Source organism: Pagrus major, chromosome 8 (genome assembly GCF_040436345.1).
Source record: "Pagrus major chromosome 8, Pma_NU_1.0".
Lineage (NCBI taxonomy): Eukaryota > Metazoa > Chordata > Actinopteri > Spariformes > Sparidae > Pagrus > Pagrus major.
Window position 1 is genome coordinate 11,668,638 of NC_133222.1, and position 21,298 is coordinate 11,689,935.

Below are 21,298 nucleotides of genomic sequence, written 5' to 3' on the forward strand. Positions count from 1 at the left end.
TGATTAAATGTGTAAAGCTGATGCAGATCACTCTCTGTTTCTGTAACGGATTTTAATAATCTACTTTAATGGTAGATGAGCTTCCATATTGCATTCTGACATCTAAGGCTGATTGAACCTAAATGGCCTCTAGAAGAAAAAAAAAATCAATTTCAGTCCTGCGGGTCATTTCTGTTTTGATATATCACTGTTATTGTGTTAGCCCGGGAGTGAAAGATTTATTTCCCTGCTTATGAGCGCAGGGAACGGGACGTTATATGTAAGGAGCCGGTGACAAGTACAAATCTTCCTGATAGTTATTAAAGTGGTCATGATCACTTTGCTGCAGACACACCGGTGTGCAGCGCTCAGTCTGTCACGTTCCTGCTGCGATTGCCTGACAAGCGGCTTGAATTTATGGCAGGGAGACAGGGTCGCACACAGTCTGAGTTGCTGTGTAATAATCCTCTTTATATAACCATTTGGAGAACACCTTGGCAAACACACCACACACACTCAAGAATTTAATTTGATTTTCATGATCTGTTTATCTTAAAATGAGAGTTTAAACTTGATTACTAAGGAAATACTTTAGAGATCATATATCCACTTAAACTAGCTTACCAGTTTATTAGGTACACCTTGTAAACTAATGTCCCCTTCATGTGCTTAGATGGGGGTGGACAAAATATCACCTTTATAATAATATACACTGCAAGTAAATTATTAATTTATCAATATTTTCCATCATTCAAAGCTTCACAATGGAAGGATTTATCGCAGGGCTGTTGTTCAGGTGGACTAATAACCACTAATAATAGCTTGTTGTATATAACTGTATGTTGTGTTGTAGTGCGCTGACCGGGTGAGATAAAGAGCATGAAACACAGTTTGTAAAGCATGCAGGGGAAAGATTCTCTCCGTTATTGATGTGAGGTGTTTATTGCTCTTTGAGATGGTATATGTGTTTTTTGTGTGTGTGCGTTGATGTCTGTTTTAGTTGGGGTGTTGTAGGTGTCAGCGTGATAGATGATGTCCTTGCCTTGGCCTCTATTCTGTCATTCTGTGTGCATGTGTGTGTGTGTGTGTGTGTGTTTGGGTGGTCTGTGTGAGCATGAATTTAAAGGCTTTGGAAATGTGGTGTCATGTGTGCGGAGGATTATTGGTTTGTTGTTGAATTTCGGATGTTGCAGTCTTATCTCATTACCTACAAAACTGGAGGGTTGAAAGTTCAGTCATATTGATATGTTGCCATGACCTTTAATGGTTTTTCCTGGAATCAGGAGCACAATTTGCTTTTTGCTTTTTTTGTGCTTTGCTCTTTGAGAACCATATTTCATTGCTCAGGTTGCAGGAAAAGTCAATTAACTAAATGTAGCGTTTAAATCTGGCTTTTAAATCAAGGAAAACAACAAATGTCTCCAAAATTAAAGGTAATGTCATCTCTTTTTTTTTTGCCAAAAAGCTCCACACACACATAATTTATCCCAGAATACATGCTATGAATATGTATTTGCCAGTCAAAGCAACATGTCCTGTCTCAGTCTGATGGAGGATTTGCATTTCTCACATCTCAGAGCTTTTAATTATGAAATGAAATCTCACCCCAGCATGCCTAACATAATTGCTATCAAAATGAGAGATTTGACAAATTGTCCCAAAAGCCTTCATTGAGAGCAGAGAAATACTGTTTAGTGTTTCAGGTTTCTTTCTTTCAGCGCAAAAGATTTTGTGTCATGTGTGTAGTTTTTCTTAAAGTGTCCAACCTTTACTTGAGTATCATGTTTGCTGTGTTAAAAAGAGGAAACGTTTAATATGATATTGGAATAAAAATCCAAAGTAATGTGTATTTTCCATTGCCAGAATCAAACCTTAAATGACTCCTCCATGGGGTTTGTAAATCCAATATCTGGTTATTTTGCATGCCTTTCAGCAGAGCATCATTTGTGCCACAGGGCCTGAGTTTGACCAGTTCTCATAAGAGACGATGCCTCCCGGTCTGCGAGCGTTAGATTTTTTTCTGATGAATAATGTATTCATCGTCTGAAGCTGCAGACGCGTCTCTCTGTGTGTTCAGAGATGCTTGACTTTCACACGTCTCTGCTGGAATGAGGCTGAATCAAGAGCTTGTCTCGGTTATCAGCAGCTGTGGGGAATATCCTGCCATGCACAAGAAGACACGGAGAGAACATTTCTGTGATGTTGGGATGTTTCTCAGGCTACATTAGGAGGCGTTATAAAGGTGATGGTATGACCACCCACTCATTGGCCACACAAGTGGAACTCTGGCTGATTTACATAGGGTTTTTTATCTTTCCTTTCGGTCATAATTATAATGGATGGCATGAATTTGCAAGTACAATAAAATTGCGGGATATTATTATAATACAATGCCATAAAATACACTAGTTTGCCATATATACTACCTTTTTGAAGCTTGCGATCTTTCAATATTGATGAGCTGTGTCAGAGAAATGTTGAATTAACTCAAGTTTTAGGCTGTATTTTGTGTTGCTGTGGGAGTTAAAGGTCATATTGATAACATTTTTATGTAGGCAAATCTTTTTTTTTAAATAATACATCTGTGGAGTTTGTGGAAAGGTGCAGAATAAAAGTATCTATTTTCCTTAATAACATTGATCAACAGTCTTTGTCGTTGCCAGTTTGTGGGGGGAAAAAAACGTAAAAATAGCTGACAGCACGCGCCCAGCATACTGTGATGCCTTAAGCTGGCTAGTGTTAGCGAAGTTAACGTTATTATAGATGTTAGCGTTTGCTGGCGTTGGTGTGAGCTGGTTAGTGTTAGCAATGTGCTATAACAAACTGGCAACTGCTTAAGGGGACAGAGGATTTGAACAACAGCCGTGTGACATGAAGGCAAAGGAAGCGGGGAGATGGTGTGCCACGTTTAGTGGCTGAATGTTATCAATAACAGCTTTTAATGGATTTTCCGGTCTAAATACAGTATATACTGCATATCGTTGGGTCTCAGCTAGAGATGGGATGATAAAACATTTTTATCTTGGCTCATATTAAAAAACACACAAAAAAAATATCCTGGTGGATTTTCATTATCGGGATAATCGTGAATATCCTCAAACGAATGACTTGAAAGGCTTTTTAGCTCACTGACGTACAGTCCAATATTGAATTCCTGATTTATTTTGAATGAACTAAGCCAGTCAGCGTGGCTGAAGGCATGGCTTGCACATTGCATCCCCCACAAAAACAAGTTCAACCTGACGTCTGTAAATACTACAGGGAGATGAGGTTACCAACATTTATTTACCCTTTATTTGTGCAGGAAGACCTTATGAGTGATGATTCTTTGATTGTTTTTCACAAAAAGAAGACATGTGTCCTATCTGTAATGCAATGAAAATATTCATTTCCTAACAAAATTTAAGGTTAAAGTGATTCCAGTATGTTTTGATGCAGTTTTGGAGAGAACGGTAGCAATCATTCCAGAGTTTGAGCCTACTGAGTGGTAGCTGCTGAACTGGATCAATATTAAGGATCACATTGCTTCCACTGGGATAAAACGCAATCTGATCTGTTTTACTTTAATAAAACAAATTATTGCAGCATAGGAAAGATGGTCTCTTATCAACACAGGTATCAGTTTCTACCTGGTCTCCTGTCAGCGGAAGGATTTTGACCCGCAGTCATAAAACGTTCTTATTTTGAGGTGTGTTACTGAAGCTGCTGTTGTCCGAGATAAACTCAGTAACTTGTGAACACGTCGGACAAGTTATAACAGAAAAAAGATAAGGAAATGTTACGCGGCTGATGTGTTATCATAGTTTGATATAACAACAGGGAATATTTTTACATGTTGTATGTTTATAACCTTAGTTGTAAATAGCTATGATGGCTATGTAACACATAAAGGTGTAGATAATACATTGATTTGCATAGTGCAGAGTCTGGTTTGGTTTTGGGTTACCAATCACCCCTGTCACTGTTAATGGATTGCAGTGATTGCTTTGAACACAGGGATGTGGTCAGCGTGATGATTTGTAAAAGTCACTTTGGCACAAATGGCCAGACGCGCGGGAATCCTGATGTTCTCTGAAGCTGACGGTAAATCCCAGTGAGACCGTAGTGCCGTCAGACCACGCAGGTCTCCTGCAAAGATCACTCACGCCAGACTCCATTAGCAAAAGGCTGCTCTCCACATGTCACCGCCTGAACAAAGACGCGTGTATTCATCCGACACTAAAGGAGGAATGTTAGCAGCCATAAATAAGGTTTTGGTAAACACTGTCTGACACAAGAAAAGGCTTGCGTAATTTATAAAATACAACATCGTGTGATGCTTAAACTCGAGTATTTGCTGTCGTGCTCGACTGAAGTGTTTGACTTGAAACAGGTAAGTGATGAAATGGAAGTTTTAGATAATCCGAACTGATGTGTTTCAGAGTAAGGATCAGATGATAAAAGAGAGTGGTGATTCTTAAAGACAGGAGATGATTGTCACAGCAACATTTGTGTCACCTTCTGCTCAGGAAACCTGCTCTGTAATTTGTCGACAATATGTGATGTTATTTCTGCAGAGCGCACTAATGAATCCTCCACGTAGGAGAAAGAAACATTGAAATCATTTAGCAAGATTGTTTCTGTCCTCTTTTTGGGAATATCCGCCCAGTATCATGTTACAGCATTTGCGGTCATAGTTTCCCTGATGTATTATCAGTATTGGTTTTGATATCCACCTGCTGTCACAGTGACATCATGCTATCGATTCCCCAGATGACGTCCATGGAGAACTGAGTCATGTTTCCCGGAGAGGTTTGATGATAAGCCAGGGAGAAAACCCCTGTGGGCATAGTATGGGCAGGGCAGAATATGGTATCATGTTCCTCTTGTGTTTTTTTATTTTTTATTCCAAGGTTCGAGAGTGCTGCTTCAAAGACTTTTCAGATCATCACGGTCCTTACCTTCCTCGACAGGCTACTCGCTGTGTGATTGGATAATAAAAACGCCTCCTCAAGCTCGAGGAGTAACGCAGCTCTCTTTCACGTGACCTAGACCTTAATTAGTACGGCAGCAGATTGTCATTTGCATGTTCGTGCCCCGGTGAGTAGATGGGAGGTGGCGTGCATATGGGGGAAGGATAGTGGCACTTCAGGGCCAGTTTGCTTAACAGACCCCAAAGGTGCCGTCAATTCAGAAGTGTTGTTATTGTAGCTGATTATGAGAGCGGATACATTTCTTGTGCCTAATTTCCATTAAAATTAAATTTGTTTGTGATGCACAGGTGCAGTTAAACGATTATTTGTGTGACATTTTACAAAAAAAAATCATCAAAGCATCACAAATACTTTGTGTATTTTCTCCATTTTGAAGATGGAGAAACAGTCTTTGAGTTTCAACATCACTCTGCCATTTATAGGCGTTTGATATGCACAACAGATAAGGAAACTCTACAAAGCGTTATTATTTTTCAAAGTGTACCCTGATCCTGACAAAAGATCCTCCTCATACCTGCTGGGAATTTGTGCCTCTGGAGAGCAGAGCTGTGCAGGCACCACGAGTCTCCTCCTTTTATTTAGCAGGCAGCAGCTTTAAGAAGTTACACGCCTGTGGCTGTTTGCTTTGTTCCTACATTGATAGAACATCTATTCTGTGGTATCAGGCTGTGATTTTGTAAATTATTGGACTGTGTCGTGAAATGTGTGTACGTCGAATGCTGGGTCATTGAGATTGAAAACATAATAGTGCAGAGTATTTCTCATTACATGTGAGCTTTTGAAAACCAACAGAAAACGCAGCTACAGTAGAGTGATTTATTGACCAGGTTTCTTGTTTTCACCTGTGGTTCAATAAACACTCCTTTACTGCCTGTAGTAATTATAATTAAACATGTTTTTATCCTTAACTTATCAGAATCCGTATCTTTTCTCCGAGTAAGAACAAGGACTTTGTTCTTGTACAACACTTCAAGTTTCAAATTGCCCGTTTGTATTTTTCCGCTGTGCTGAATCTATTTTTTTGTAGATCATTATCTCTGTCATTTGTCAGGCTGGTTGTCAGTTGTACACATGCTGCTGGCCAGTTTAATATCTCCGATCATCGCTCACACTGTTATTAAGCTGCTAACAGCAACTCATGCAAATATTCGCTGCAGTAATTTGCATTTATGCTGCTGACACAGATCAGTGCTCCACTGTCTATTGTCTCCTGTAGCAAATGGATTCTTTCACATATTCTCTCATGTAACATGTGTTTTTCTGAGAAAATGGAAGAAAAATTGTTATTTTCCTGCACTCCATACTGACCGCTCACCCTCTACTGAGTGTTTTGTTGATTGACAGCGAGAATCCCTGAAATCCTCTGCTGACATGTTATTGCTCTGGGTCAGAAACAGGCAACCCGGAGTTAGCCTTCATACTCCCCCACATCTACTCCCTGCTTTACTGTCCACTATCTTTCTGCCTCCTTATAAAATTTCTCGCCCTGCTCTGAATTATTGACTAGTCCTGAGTCCCGTGAGACTGAGCTAGTAGTGTGTTGTTGTCCATCAGCAGCAGCACAGAGCTTTTTTTGTTGAATCCCCAAAACCCATCAGATTTATCATGTTCAGAGTCCCAGGTAAGGGTAAGGAGACCATTTCACTTCCCGCCATCTAATAACAGCTACATTCTGTACTGACAGGAGGATATAGTGTGTGAATAAATCCATATTAATTGAATTGCTTTAGATTGCTGGCTACTATATTCCTGCATACAAAGTGCCATTAAATGTTATTAGATGCTTTACTTTATATATACACGTAACTTTATCCTCAAATTTTGACCTTTAACTCAAACTGTAATCATAATAGACGCAGTGCAAGCTGTAACTAATAACATTAACGATGGCCGCAGTCCACTCAGGCGCTACAGTGCTGCTCTGGTATAAAGCTGTCACGATATCAGATTTTCACAAAAACAAAAACAAATTCACAATAATGATATTATCTATAGACATTTTTGTTTTAAAATGCTTGCTATCAAATCTCTCTTTAACTTTTATTACTGTGTTTTTTGTCTCTTTTTTGGGCATTTGAAATACGAGAGAGTCAGTAACCATACTGTAAAAAACATTAAGAACAAGAACAATTAATATCAACTACTCAATTAGTTAAAAGGTAGATGAACTCATAAACAACATAGACATTATCATATGTGTATTAACACTATCAGTCTTACCTGGAAAAGGTCTAAATTAGGTCATTTGTTTTATCTTATTCTTGTAATTTATTGATTGGCTTGTTTGTGTGTCAAAATTTGGACCTTCTCAAGGTCAATGCAGGAAACAGATTTTTAAGATTATCAGTATGTTCAGCTGATAAGATACTAAGAATTACGGCACACTATCGGCCTAACATGACACATACTAGTAACACACACATAAGGGACAAATCTGTTGATATTCAGTGTTTTTCTTATTGTCAACAAATACCATTCAATCTCTCATACTTTACATCTTCCCATTAATTGCCCCAAAGAAAAGTCCCTACTGAGGACAAATGAGCTTGTCAAAATGTGTCTTAAATATATTGATTTATTTAAAAAAGATCAGTCCTTTCTTAAACGAACTGGGCGCTGTAGTTGCAACTACTATTTTTGGTATTTTCAGCAGGACAACGGACTGCAATACCCAGACTAACCTCATTTTATCACATCCAGCTACCTTTGAATAGACTCCACTCACAGTATGATGTTACCACACACTCTTGCTGAATCATTGAGGTTTTGCCTGGATATTTTGATAACTTTAAAAAGCTGATGCAGATCCTGTGACAGGTCGGTTTTCATCATAACCGTTTAAACTGGGCAACCTGAGCCCGTGCCTGGAGACCGCAGGTTGTGCAGGGGAATGTCGATTCATGTGGCGCAGGAGAAGACCTTGCTGCTGAAGATGAATGCTGCTTCATTGTGCTCCATTGTCCTGAACTAATTATTCCAGTGACAAGTGTGACATCAGCCCCCTCCCCGGCTCTGAACAGAGGTTTGAACAGTATTGAGAGGCTCAAGGTTGCCTTCTGATGTGACTTTAGATTGGCTTGAAACCCCGCTATGAAAAGCTTCTGCTGCACGTAAGGCGGTGTGTGTTGTGAAATTACCTGTTGCTTAGGAACCAATGTGACTCGATGCATGAGAGCTGGACTTGCCAAGGTCTTTGAACACAAGAATTCTTCTATACTTTAGTGTTAAGTCAAATGTAAATGACTGATATTTTTCTATATACTGTAAATGGTACTACGTGGCTCAAATTTAAAAGCAAACTACCTATTTTGTCCTCCTCCCATCCTGCCGAGGAGTTCGATAAATCTCTTATTTTGCTAATATGAACATGGTTGTGAATGATAATACCATAATCAACATATATTGTGTTACTCATTCCCTCCTTAGCATACTGTTTCCTCTATAAGCGTATTCCACAAAAGGAGGTGTGAAAACATCTTTTTCAGGTTGCTGACAGATGCAGAGGCGTTGGGAAACAACGCCCACATGCTCGGCCCCTGAGCAGGGGTTGTCATTGTCACTACGCTGATTAAATTGCCACATGAGAGATGTGGTTTACAGCTATTTGAAATAGTGTGATTATCATATCTGAAGTGCTACACAAAATGCATGAATGAAGATTATAAAATCCAAATAATGCACATCTGTCCCATCATGTTGCTCCTCTTCCGGTTAACCGAGTTTTATTTGTTTCTCAGCAGTTTTTAAAAGCTTCAGCTTGAGTGTCTAAAATTTTAAAAATGTATGAATATTCTCAGAATTATTAATGGGTATTGCAATGTTTAGGTTGACCCCCTTTTTTACCTTTTCCTTTTGACATTTCTTTTGGAAAATGTACTAAAATGTGACTTTCCTCAAGAGACTTGGCCATTTTTGAGAAGAAACAAACAAAACTTGCACCAAAAAAATCTCTATCTAAATTTTTTTCATGTTGTCTTTAAAAAGTAGAGTCAATCTGTATTACAAATCTTGCCATTATTAATCGTCACACCTCCATGAGAATATGGAAAAAGTATCTTATTCATGTCAAAATAGCCCACTGCAATGTTTGGCTTTTAATATGATGTATACTGAGTGTAAAATGTGATTTTATTTAAATGCCAGTGTATTACAAAGAGGGTCTTGAACATGCTGGCACATTTAACTGGGCATAAATGATTTTATCCAAACATAACACAAAAAGCTAGAAAATAATGCAGACACCTTGCTGTATTGTGAGAGAGCCGTGTGGGGGCGATTTTTACAGTGAGTGGCTTTTAAAAGCAGCTAATCAATGTCTTTTCATTGCACAAAGTCAAGAAAAATCGGTCCTTGATTAGTGAATACCAGTGAAGGAGTGTAAAGCCACGGACACCGTCCCACCCTCTCTCCCTGATTTGCACTCCCACTGTGAGGAAAAGCGCCGGTCGAATGAAGGCGTCAGACGCAGTCGCCATCAGTGGGGGCAGCATCAGAGGAACAGCAGCACTTCAAATGGAATCTGAGGTTTTCAAGGCATACAGTCATAAATTTTTCATCTGCAGCCGGCTTTGAGGCAAGAGAGAGGGGGCAGGCCAGCCAGGCTCCAATTGAAGGCTTCTAACAACAAACCAGGGCTCTCAGAGACAAAAGGTAGACGGGGGAAGGGCACTCAAAATGAGAAACAACAAAAATCTTTTGTTTACAATAGATGAACAAAGAGGCTGTAAATAAAGTCAACGCTTTCGCTGCCTGCAGCTGAAAAAAACTGCCGGCAGAGTGGCAAATATCACGGCAGCAATCAAAAACATAATGGCAGAGCAACAACTGTGAATACTGTAATAATGGCTGCCACAACAACAAACATGAATAGATTAATCAATTGCAAGTTGCAGTTTGTTTTGCAGTCCTCTTTTCAATTCTGTTTATAGAACAATGAGCAGCCTTTGCTCTGAGGCACTTTTATTATTAATAAAAGTGCCTCACATTATTAATAATGTTAAAAATATACATACTTTATTACGTACACCTGTACAATCTAATGAAATATAATGGGGCAGAGTATTAGAAACACCTTTCAGTATAATAGAGCCCAGTACAATAAGAAAAACTTATTAGAGGCATCATAAATTAGTTGTATTCTATTACTGTTGAGTGCACAGCTAAGTGTCTTCTGACTTTCACACAGAACTTCATTGATTTTCATTTAATAATTTAGTCAAAAATGATGACCTTATAATGGCGCCAGGCTTTTATTTTGAAATGCACCCTTCATGTAAACGGTTCTTAAAGGTGCAATATGTAAGAAGTGGCCACCTCACAAATTCATACTCCAAACAGATAGGGGGCAGCATATCACCAGAGTATTTTAACTGCTGCTAATGGTCACTGCAGTTAGCTAGTTAGTTCAGTTAGCTGTGCAGTGAGCGATTACGAGAAGGGATGGGCTGGTGCTAGCTGGTTAGCATGCTAACTTCAGTAGACATCTCTGCATCACAGTACACAGACGTCTTTGACATAGCATCAAAACTTTTATTTTGTCACTTTCTGTTTATAATTTTAGTCAATTTTTTCAATGTGTTAAACTAAAATTCTTACATATTGCACCTTTAAAGCCTACAGTATAATAATTTGAGCATATCTCTTATCCACAACTATAAAACAAATGTACAAAGATGAACTAGGAATGAACCACAACCAGATGTGTATTTTTAGAACGGTCCCTGGTAGCCGGTGTCTCATTAGTATTCTGTAAATATTGAATGGGCACTTTCAGGACCCCACTGTTCATAGATGGCGCACTATCCCTTTCAAAAATTCAGAAATAAGAAAATATTACCCCTCTCTGCACAACTTAACTTCATCAAAACCATCCTGGGCCTTTGTGTCATATGTTCCCGGCGACTCTTTATCTGTGAGGTGAATCAGAAATATGAACCAGTGCTGTGGTAAATGCATCCTGGCCATAAAACGCCGTCCTTCATCCCATAAGCAGACAGTGGAGCTATGCGGAGCGCCTGCAAATTTAATGACTGATTTTCCCGGCACTGCTGAATCCTCTGGGTGCAGAGTCTGCCCGGATGCTAATGCAGCCTGACATCTCCATCCTTGTTTAAACAACCCATGTTATCTTGAATGGGCTACTGCAACAGCAAATTAAAGGCAACTCTAATACAAAGATCCATCTGAGCACTACTGCTCTACTTTCTCAGTGCACTCGGATCCCAGCCAGGTCGGATTTGATCCTGAAAACATTGTGTAGGCAGTTTGTGGAAGATGACAGCACTGTGCTCCTTTTAACACAACATACAAGATTGATTTTAACTCATTAAATTGTGTTTTCATGTATGCAGCATTTTGATACTGCAGAGAATTTAACACGTCAAGTGCAATTCAGTGCAGTTTGATGCTTCATGCAAAATGTATTCTCATACATATCAGATATACTGTGTCATCCTCTCAGCCGGGAGTGGTGACACGGGCTCCGTGGAAATTCTGAGAAACGTACACATCATCGCAGGCATACTCCTAAAAGGTTAATGACATCAGACGTAAGCGTGATAATATAGGCCTATTGATCAACATAAATAAATATTGAACTTGAAATAAACAATTGATTAAAAAATATGTTTTTTGCTCTGTTCCTAAGTAAAATAATCTTACTTTCCACATTTCTAATGATAATTAATACAATGACATCATTCATTTATTCTGTTTTCTATTTACTTGCTTACTTTACTTTCATTAGCTGCGTTTACATAATACCTAATATTTCTTCAATATGACTGAAATCACTCCAACTGTTTACATGGACGCTAAAAAAATTGATCCGATAACAATGTGCTTTAACACGCTCCAAGCATTTAATCAGAATATAACTGTTTGACATGCACAAAGTGGTTTCGCCCGCTGTGAAGCATCTGATCTGCCAGAAAAATAACAGAAGAGGCAGTTTTTTTCCCCAACTGTATTGAGAATATTCAGTTTATTCATTCACTTGCACCATCTGTCAATACACTTTTCATGTTCATGTCTATTGAGCTAACTTTAGCTAATGTTGTGACGTTAACGTTAGCTGTAAAGATTGAACTTACCAGTAATGCAGCGGTCCTCTTGAGTAGGAACAGGACCCTCAGATGAGTTATCTTCAAATCCACATCGTAGAAAGTCATGTTGGCCAACAGTCACTCTCCCATAAGTCTGTCTGGGTCTGAACCACTTTTGGTTTAATTGATCTTTCCAAACACTTCTTTGCGTTTCAACCATCGAGTCGATCGACAATTTTTAACTCCCTGAAGACTTGTATCGCCCAGGGACCAGTCTTATTTTGCTCCCGCCATGTTTTTGTGCCTACCGGAAGCAACGTCAGCTATGATGTTACCTCCACGTGTGGCGAGCATGTGCAGAAAGAATATATAATTATTCCAACTGTCCAGCTGTAAGTTAATTTGTTTAACCATATACCATATTCTCTAATTTTAGTTTTACCTCTTTTGGTCGTCTCAGACTGAGTGCAGTGATGAATGTTTCCATCTCTACTCCCAACAGCTGTTATTTCTGACTACTGGAATAAACTTTCTACTGACAGTCAATTGTCAGTCTTGCCACATCTCTCTGGAGATATTGCATTTTATTAATTATAGCTTTCTCACTGCTGACTGGTGCAGATGACTCAAGGCAGTTTGATTTCATTCAATATGTAAAATAGCTTCACATTTTGAAAGTGTGTTGTCCCCCTTCACAATGGAGGCACAATGGGAACAGAACTACTAATGGCCACTATGGCTATTTTTTTCATTAGACTCGACTTGAAAAATGGTGAACCTTTCCTTCTCTCGCAGGATAAGATTGCCTAATAAATGTGAGGTGTTACGTCCGTTCACAGTCTTTGGCTTGCGTAAGAAAAACGCTCATGTGCTTATTAATTTCTAATTCTGGGCCAAAGTCCATTAATCCCAGCCTGCCAGCCATTTGAAAAGATTGTGACTTTGGTGAGCGATGGTAGGAATATGAATGTATTCTGTGGGGAGTCCAAGTCCAGCAGTGGTATCTGGATGAAGCTATGCATTTGTTCATGAGATTAAGGTGCAGCGTGGTGTCACAAGGGCAGTCAGGCCTCGAGCTGTATGACTGGAAGCAGGTGGCACGTTTCTTACATCCTCGCTAAGAGGGATTAGGCCTCTGAAGGGAGAGGGAGCATATTTGATTAGGCCGTTCAAAGGTTTTGGAGGATGGAGGGCTGTTCATGTGATTAGCCAGGCATTTTGAGCTGTGGAAGTGAGTTTTATAAGATCTTGCGAAAGACAACAGTGTTATTTTAGTGGAAAGGGCTGCATGGTTCTCTGCCTCCTCAGGAATGTGAGAAAGCTGGTCAGACTCTGCTGCACGAGTGCACACAGTATAAAGACATTAAACATTCTGAAGAGTCGTTTATTGATTTAATTTGCTTAAAGGTGTAATTTGTAAGAAATGACCAGGATATGAAGGTATCTCCAAATAATCACTAACTAACTAAATAATAATAACTGCTGCTATTTATAGCTGGCATTACCTAGTTGGTTCAGTGAGCCATGTAGCTAGGGGTCCTATTAGCTGACTCAAATATTCCTGCACTGTCAACTCACACCACTAGCACGGGAGCCTCAGACCGCTGGAGCTAGCTGGTTGGCATGCTAACAAAGATCTTACATGTTGCTCCTTTAACAGAATATTTGCGAGGTTGTGCGTGAGTCGCATATTTTTTGTACAAATCGGGGAATCGACTGATATGGTGATATTTTAACTTCAACTGTTTTCCAAGGTCTTCTTCTGTACAGATTACAATCAGGTTATATATTAAATGAGATATGTTAATGCATGCTAACCTATAGCGTATTGTGCAGTTAGAAAGCACTATGGCAACACGAATCCCTGTTGTGTAACACACAGTTTATTGGAAAAAACACTCCTCAGAAAAAAACCTGACTGGCTTTGTTCAAACAAAGAAATTCCTGTGAGTGTGACTGTTATCTCCTCAGTATTGCATATGTTTGCATCTCTGCATTTGCAGGCAGAGTGGAGTGGATGAGTCCTGTGGGCGGAGGAGTCAGGAGGTGAGCTGTTGCACCCACCAGCCCACACACCAGGAGGAGAGACTCTCCATTGAGCTCCAGGAGCTGCAGGCCTACAGGGAGAGTGAGCAGCCAAAGAGTACAACACCACCAAATGGGATGAAGTTATTGGGTGATGCTGTGTGGGCTCCGCTTCAGATTGTACATTAGAGTACAAAGAGCTAAGAACACAGAACATGATCTGTCTGGGTCAAGTTTTACGAACTTGTTGGAGTTTACTTTGTTAAATTGCTTTTTGACAAATCCCTTTTGAATATAAATTGGTAGTAGATTAGTATGAATTGATCTTTTAATTCTCTCACTGAATGTGGTGGGGAGGAGTTTTTTAGTATTTATAGTAAAAGGTTGATAAAAGTCTTAGAAATGACAGAGCTCTGGAGCTGTTAGTTGTTAATGCTGTACTCTAATATGAGTTACCAGCACAGAATACAGCAGAACTATAACTGATATTTAATTTTCGCTGTTGATTGAGATCCTGGCTGCTGTGCAGGCACTCGGTTGTAAGATTATGAAGACGTTTGTAGAGCTCTGGCCAGCTAATGCACATTATGCAAGCTCATGCTCATGAGTTATTTCTCATTTTCATGCACACTATCTGACTCAAAGAGAAACACAGAGTTTTGTTCCTCTGTAAAGATGCAAATTTGTCTTCAGATAATTCTCAGTTTTCATGTTATGTGGGTTTCTTCGTACAATCATCAATACAGCGAACCGTTCAACTGCTGACTGAACTTCCAACATCAAGAGAAGGAAAATATATAGATCTCTGAGGAAAGGCTGGAGGATGAAAATTTGGAGGTTTAACATTGGGCGTATGCTTCTGAGAAAGTGTTGCACTTGACTGCCCCCTCTCTGAATGTTAACATAACATATTTCCCTCTGTGGTTTATAGGAAATATTGGCAGCAAAATGTGTATCTGTGTAAAATAGCTTTCGCCTGATCCGCTCCCCGGTCCAGGAAAAGACTTCAATGTTGATGATAATTGTCGAGCATGGGTCTGCTCATTCGTGGAGCATGGTGTCTGCCTGTTAAGTGACAGAATAATTACACACAACGCTAAATGGTGCTCTCAATGAGTGTGGGGAGTGATGGCGGTGGATGTGGAAGGAATACTGATCGTCCAACAGTCCAGTGTTTCTGAAGCCTCCTCCCTTTGTTCAAGTCCCTGCTTTATTTGCCTAAGGCTGCCTCCTCCCCTTTGCGGCGAAGCGAGCTCATTGGAAGACAGCAAAGTCATGGGTTGACGCTCAGGTCTGCAGCGTGAAGGATTATAACTGTTGCTAAGGTATTTTGAATGGTTAGTTGACCATTAGACCGGTTCATTTGCTGTCCATTTTCACCTGCTGAATGCTAGGCGATGGCATGGAATGTGTCGAAAGTGTGAAATTTCAGGATTGCTCAGTTTCTCATCAGTGGGCCAGACAGTCTACACCATCACTTGCTGTCTGGGGTTGTTGATGGCTTCAGGCAACATTTGTTGTTGAGATTTGACCTGCATCGTGTTGGATTTCCTTATATTGAACGTCTTTTAAATTTGCTGCCAAGAGTCTTTGGCAAGGACTCCTGCCGTCGACAGATAGGCCTCTTAAATAGAAGAAGAAAAAAAGCTCAGGTTCACCCTCAGTTCAGAGCTCACGTAGAGGGAAAGCTATTTCAGTGCTGCAGACTGAGCACATCATTGAATGCAGGAGTCAGAGGAGCTGTCTGTTGATTCTGTCTTAATTACTGTAATTCTGGGAATTAAAAGGATTTTTTATTTTTACCTTTCGCAATTTCTTCAGTTTCTCTTTTTAATCTCTTTAATTGTGTGGCATTATAAAGTATCTCTGATGTATTGGACATCTTACTGCAGATTAGTTTGTGTTGTATCCATGTTTTCTATTTTATTTTTAGTTCATCAACCTTTATTCCACCAAGAGAGCCTAATTTAGCTTTTAAATCTTTTTCATGTAAGTGGGAAAGAGTTTTCTGTCTATGTAGGCAGTAAAAACAATTAGTTACAAGATAATATACAAAATATATAAAATATGCAATTTCACAGCAGTTTTGTGTACATGGACATGAATTGTCATTTTTTTCATGACAGTAAAACTTTGACATTGTAACTTGTCAGAAGGGGGCAGCATAACTGCTGACTGCTGCTTTCTGTACTCTTTGTTGTAGCTATATTTGGCTTTACTAGCTGCTGTTAGCCAGTTAGCTCAGTCAGCCGTGCAGCTAAGTGGCCCTATTAGCTGACTGGAGGTGGCCTGGGTCGGAGCCTCAAGTAACTGATCGTCAGATGTCAGTATGTGGATACAGAGGTGATTTACAGGACTCTGACTCCAGGGACAGAAGACACGGCAGGTGGGGACACGAGAGGTGAGAGAGACAGGCGCACATCAGCTGCAGGTGAAAAACAGAATGGAGAGTCAGAATATTTTCCCGTCTAACAAGTTTTATTTTTTATGATGAGTTAACAAGGCATTTAAGCTCGTCTTAGTTACTTAAAAGAGAAAAACTTGAATTCAAACAGCGTATGGATGTATTTTCTACGGAAGCCGTAAAGGGCCATGCATTCATACATTTTATTTCCACCGTTTTCCTGTGATAACGAGTTAATTTCATTTGTTTTCTCGAGATCGAGTTATTATCTCAAAATAACAACTGCCGTTTTCCCGAGATAACGGGATAATTTTCTTGAGATCTTGAGATAACGAAACTTTGTTTTCCCGAGATAACGATATAATTAATTTGAGATCTTGAGAAAACAAAACAAAAGTGTAGTATATTAAATCATTGCAGGAAACATCATTCAGTGTATCAATGTCAGAGGAGCAGGTTCATACCGATCACCGCGTCACATATCTTTTCAATCAAGGCCTGATACAGGCTGAAATAGCATTGTGCCTTGCTATTACAGATAATATACACATTAGTGTGCGTAATCTAAAAAGATGGTTAGCAAGGCTTCAGCTATATCGGCGGCGCAATCTAAGTGAGCCTGATGTCGTCGTCAACTACATAGCTGACCAGCTACGAGGTCCCGGGCGTCTCCATGATCTCAGGCCTATCATATCACAGTCATTATCTCGAGATCTCGAGAAAATTATCCCGTTATCTCGGGAAAACGGCAGTTGTTATTTCGAGATAATAACTCGAGATCTCGAGAAAACAAATGAAATTAACTCGTTATCACAGGTAAACAGAGGAAATAAAATGTATGAATGCATGGCCCTTTAGGGCTTCTGTAATTTTCAGTTTAATGAGGATAATAGGTGTAAGAATTTTTTGATATTTTGTGAGCCTATCTTGCTTAGTTATTATGCTAAGCTCGCTACTTGCTTGCATGCTCCCACCTGAAGTGGCCGTAAGTATTTATAATTTGGCCATTTCAGACTAATGTATTCATTCCTGCAGCACATTTCTTTGAGTTAACAAAATATGGCATTTGTAAACGGCGCTGGAGGCGCAGGAAGGTGGTTGGGTTGGATGGCGGGAATACAAAGTGCAGGATTGTGACATTAGAAGCAGGATGTTTGTACATGGATGGAAATTTTCCATTTGACAGTCATGCTGAAGGTCATGAAAATAAAAGGAAGATTTGTGCACATGTACATGAATCATATCGGTTAAATGTTGTGACCATTTCACAAATTGTTGTGATACTAGGCTGGAATATGCCATGAATTACAATGAACCATTAAAAAATAACATGTTTCTATCTATTCATCTGCAGTGAGTGTACTTATTGTAGCATCACCACCTTCCTGCGTTAACACCCCTGCAGCCTTTCCTCTGTTACAACTTGGAGCCCGTCCAGGTGAGCTCACACATCCAAACAAAGACACACACTCCAAAGTCTCTGTCTGGATAACAAACTGGTGCAGAGAAATATGTTAAGTTCATGTTACTGCGCTGGACTGAAGGTGACATTGTTTTTTGCCTACCTTTCACCACCTCCCTGCACCTCCACCTGTCATCTGATTGGTAGGACACCGTGTTATTTCCTCTCCTTCAGTTGAACTAAAACAAGCACAGTGAAACGCTGTCAGCACTTGTCTCCTGCTACCACTCTGCCCTACTACCCTCCTCCTGATACTCTAGTTTAAATTTAGGTTCACCTCAGACCACACACCATCATTATGTCTGTGTATAAAGGAGAGATGAGAGCCGCTGGCCCTGTCTGTGATTCTGGAAGAGCTCATCATCCGAACTGTGTGCAGCAGCATGAGGCTGAGCTGCCTGGGACTGTTGGTATTGAGCAGGGAGGAGCGCCCCGGGCACAATCCATCAAAAAGAAGCTGTTTGCACTGTGGGAATAGACATGAATAATCCATGCTTTCTTTACCCTTTCCTGTGTTACTATGCGTATCCCATTACATTCTCCGTTGCCTTTTCTTCAAACATCCGACTGCTGTATTTGTATTAAACATTTTTTTTGGATTCAGTAATGATTTTAGGATATCTAGGACTTATTATGGCCTTAAAAGCATATTACTGAAAGAAACAAAGCGGATATGTTGCATAGAATGTCTGATATATTAGTTAATCCTTTATTTATGGTCTTACTGAGATCAAGATGTCACTGAGATCTGTTAAAAAAAGGATTTTATGATATATCGCATGTCAAAACCAAAGCGCTTGCCTACCAGAGTGAGACTAGAAGTTTCCATCAAAAATAGCACAACTAAACCCCCCATTTTAAAACTAAAACTGCTTACAAATGTCTTTTTCTTACCATATTTACTTGACTCAGGATAGCAAATACGGTTCTACACGAGGTTAAATCAAATTATTATTCTCACTGTGCTGCTACTGAAAGAAAAGTAAGTCAAGGTGAACAATCTCCTGGGGTAAAGGACTGCAATCATATGTATTGTGAGTTAAATGCCCCTGAGGTTAGTCTTTATGATTTTTTTTTTTCTACTTTTGATAATTTATTCCTGGAAAACATTATTATTATGATTCACAAACTGCCCTAGTGATTTTTTATACTTTGTGCTATAATAACTCCATATACTATTTTTAGTGCACCTCATCGCCACTCGGGCTGCTACTAATGATTATTTTCATTTTCAACTAATCTGCTGATTATTTTCTCAGTTAGTCAAACGTGACCTATGTAGTTTTGGGGAAGGAATTTTAATCTGAAGAGAAAGACCTTTGATTTTTTTTATGCTGAAACAAATTAAACAAACTCTCTTCGTGTTCATGACTGAATAAACTGAATAAACAAACTGACCTTAAAGGACAACACAATTTCATACTCTTTTACTTTGTTTATATTTAGATAATCCTCAAATGTCTTGTTTTGTCCTCCAACCAAAGATATTCATTTAATTGTCACAGAGGACTAAAGAAACCAAGAAATATTCACATTTCAGAAGCTGGAATCAGAGAATTTGTACTTTATGCTCAAACCGATTATTTGATTATCAAAATAGTAAAGCAACAGAAATCATCCCGTATGCAGCTTTACTCACAGGTTCGGCCTCCTCTGCACTTGCTCCAAACAGTAGTATGTGTGAATATCTTAGTGATGCTAATTATACATTGCTAAATAAATGTCAGTATCACTGAGGCAACAACATCAACACCTCATTATGGTTTTTGAGACTAAACTGCAGCATCAGTTACAGCAGTGAGATGATGGACTATAGTTGACTGGTTTCAGGTTAAATCAGCTTGAAGCCGGCTGAATACGATGTGTAAAGAACAGACTTTATGGATGAATCGGGCTTTGGGGGCTTTCTAGTTTGCAGTTTTTTTATGATGGTCATAAACATTGATTTGTGCAGCGTTGATAATGGAGGACCCTCTTGAGAGCTCTGAGCCGTAATCACTGTTTGTGAAGTCTATGTGGTTCTGGTTTTATTTTTTTGAATTCCCCAACGACAGATGCTAGCCTTACAAACCATCAACACTATTTCTTGCCAGGTAAATTATGCAGTGAAGGCTGCTGCTGAGGAGATTTCATACTACAGTATTGGATTATAGCTTAATGGACTACTGCCCCACTGTGGCAGTAATTTTGCTGTGCCACATTGTGCCCGTTTCCTTCCACTCTGTTTCAGCTGATGTCTCAGGAAAGACTTTCCTCAGCAGCCTCTCCTTTCCTTCACTGGGTTTGAGGTGAGCTCACTTCTCTCCATCCAACATGAGCTAGTTTATATATTTATTGTCATACCCGCATTCCCTCCATTTGGCTGATAAATGGATTAATTCCTCTGGAGGTGATGGATATCCAGTGAGACGTGAGGAATGGTTTACAGGCTCTGGATTCAAGCAATTATAATGTCGGCAAATCATTTTGCTGTAATTAGATCTTAGAATATCTGATAAGATACCCAATCTCAATTTTCACAGCTCCGCGCCAGCGAGATGAAAAAGATGCTAACTTAATCAAGGAAAGTGAGAATTTGATATTAACTGAATCTGTCCATTGATCTTCTGCCCAGCAGGTGGTATTGAATAGCATGACTTTAAATGCCTGCATGTGAGGCTGCATAACTTAAACTGACCTATTGAGATGTGCCATGTTTGCAGATTGGACAGTGTGAGGGATTTGTGGTGTGCATCATCTCAATTTCCCCCTCTTTTCTCTCCTGCTCAATAAATCAGTCTTGCTTTTAGGCACTCCTACAGGCTATGGAAAAGCCAAATGAAAAACCAGCTACAGTCGGTCTTCTGCCCACCAAGGCCGATATTGTCCCCAAGTAAGCAGGTCAGTCAGAGGAAATCTCCCCCCTGCTTTTATTCTGCCTCCATGAGCAGTATAATCAATATGCTCTGCCTGAATTGCGCAGCTGGTGCGCGAGGCCCGGTGCTTCTTACAGAGAGGGCAAATGCACACCAGCATGGGCACATCCTGTAACGCACTAATGCACCTCAGGGCTCTGACATCAATTAAGAGAGACAATGGACAACTGTCCTGTGCATTGCAGGCTAAAAAGACTGAATGTGTGAAGCAAATGTGGGTGTGTTGATGTGGTGAAAGGGGCCACCATTACTGATTAGTCACAAAGGTCACATGTTTTCATGGGAATAGTTGGGCATTTTGAAAAAATACTACTTTTTTTAATTGATTGATTGATTGATAGACTCATATTAAGCATATCTGTTAGCTGAATATGAGTTTACATGTTTTAGCATACATGTCTATGCTAAATATGAAGCTACATCCAGCAGCCTTTAGCTTAGCATGCAGAACAGAAAACATGTGCCAAACCTTTTCTTGGCCAGGCGCAGTGACTCAC

General features: G+C 39.7%; 1 long non-coding RNA gene across 2 annotated transcripts in view; it reads left to right on the forward strand.

Annotated features, from left to right (window-relative positions):
- The window catches only part of LOC141000629 (uncharacterized), a 21,588-nt gene extending 5,221 nt beyond the window's left edge, over positions 1-16,367 (forward strand). The window contains exons 3-4 of one of the 2 annotated variants that reach the window (XR_012179559.1): positions 13,999-14,123; positions 16,224-16,367. This is a non-coding gene — a long non-coding RNA (uncharacterized lncRNA). Of the gene's footprint in view, positions 1-13,998; positions 14,292-16,223 lie in introns of those variants that run through there. The other variant, XR_012179558.1, reaches the window with a different exon arrangement.
- Positions 16,368-21,298: the final 4,931 nt, after the last annotated feature.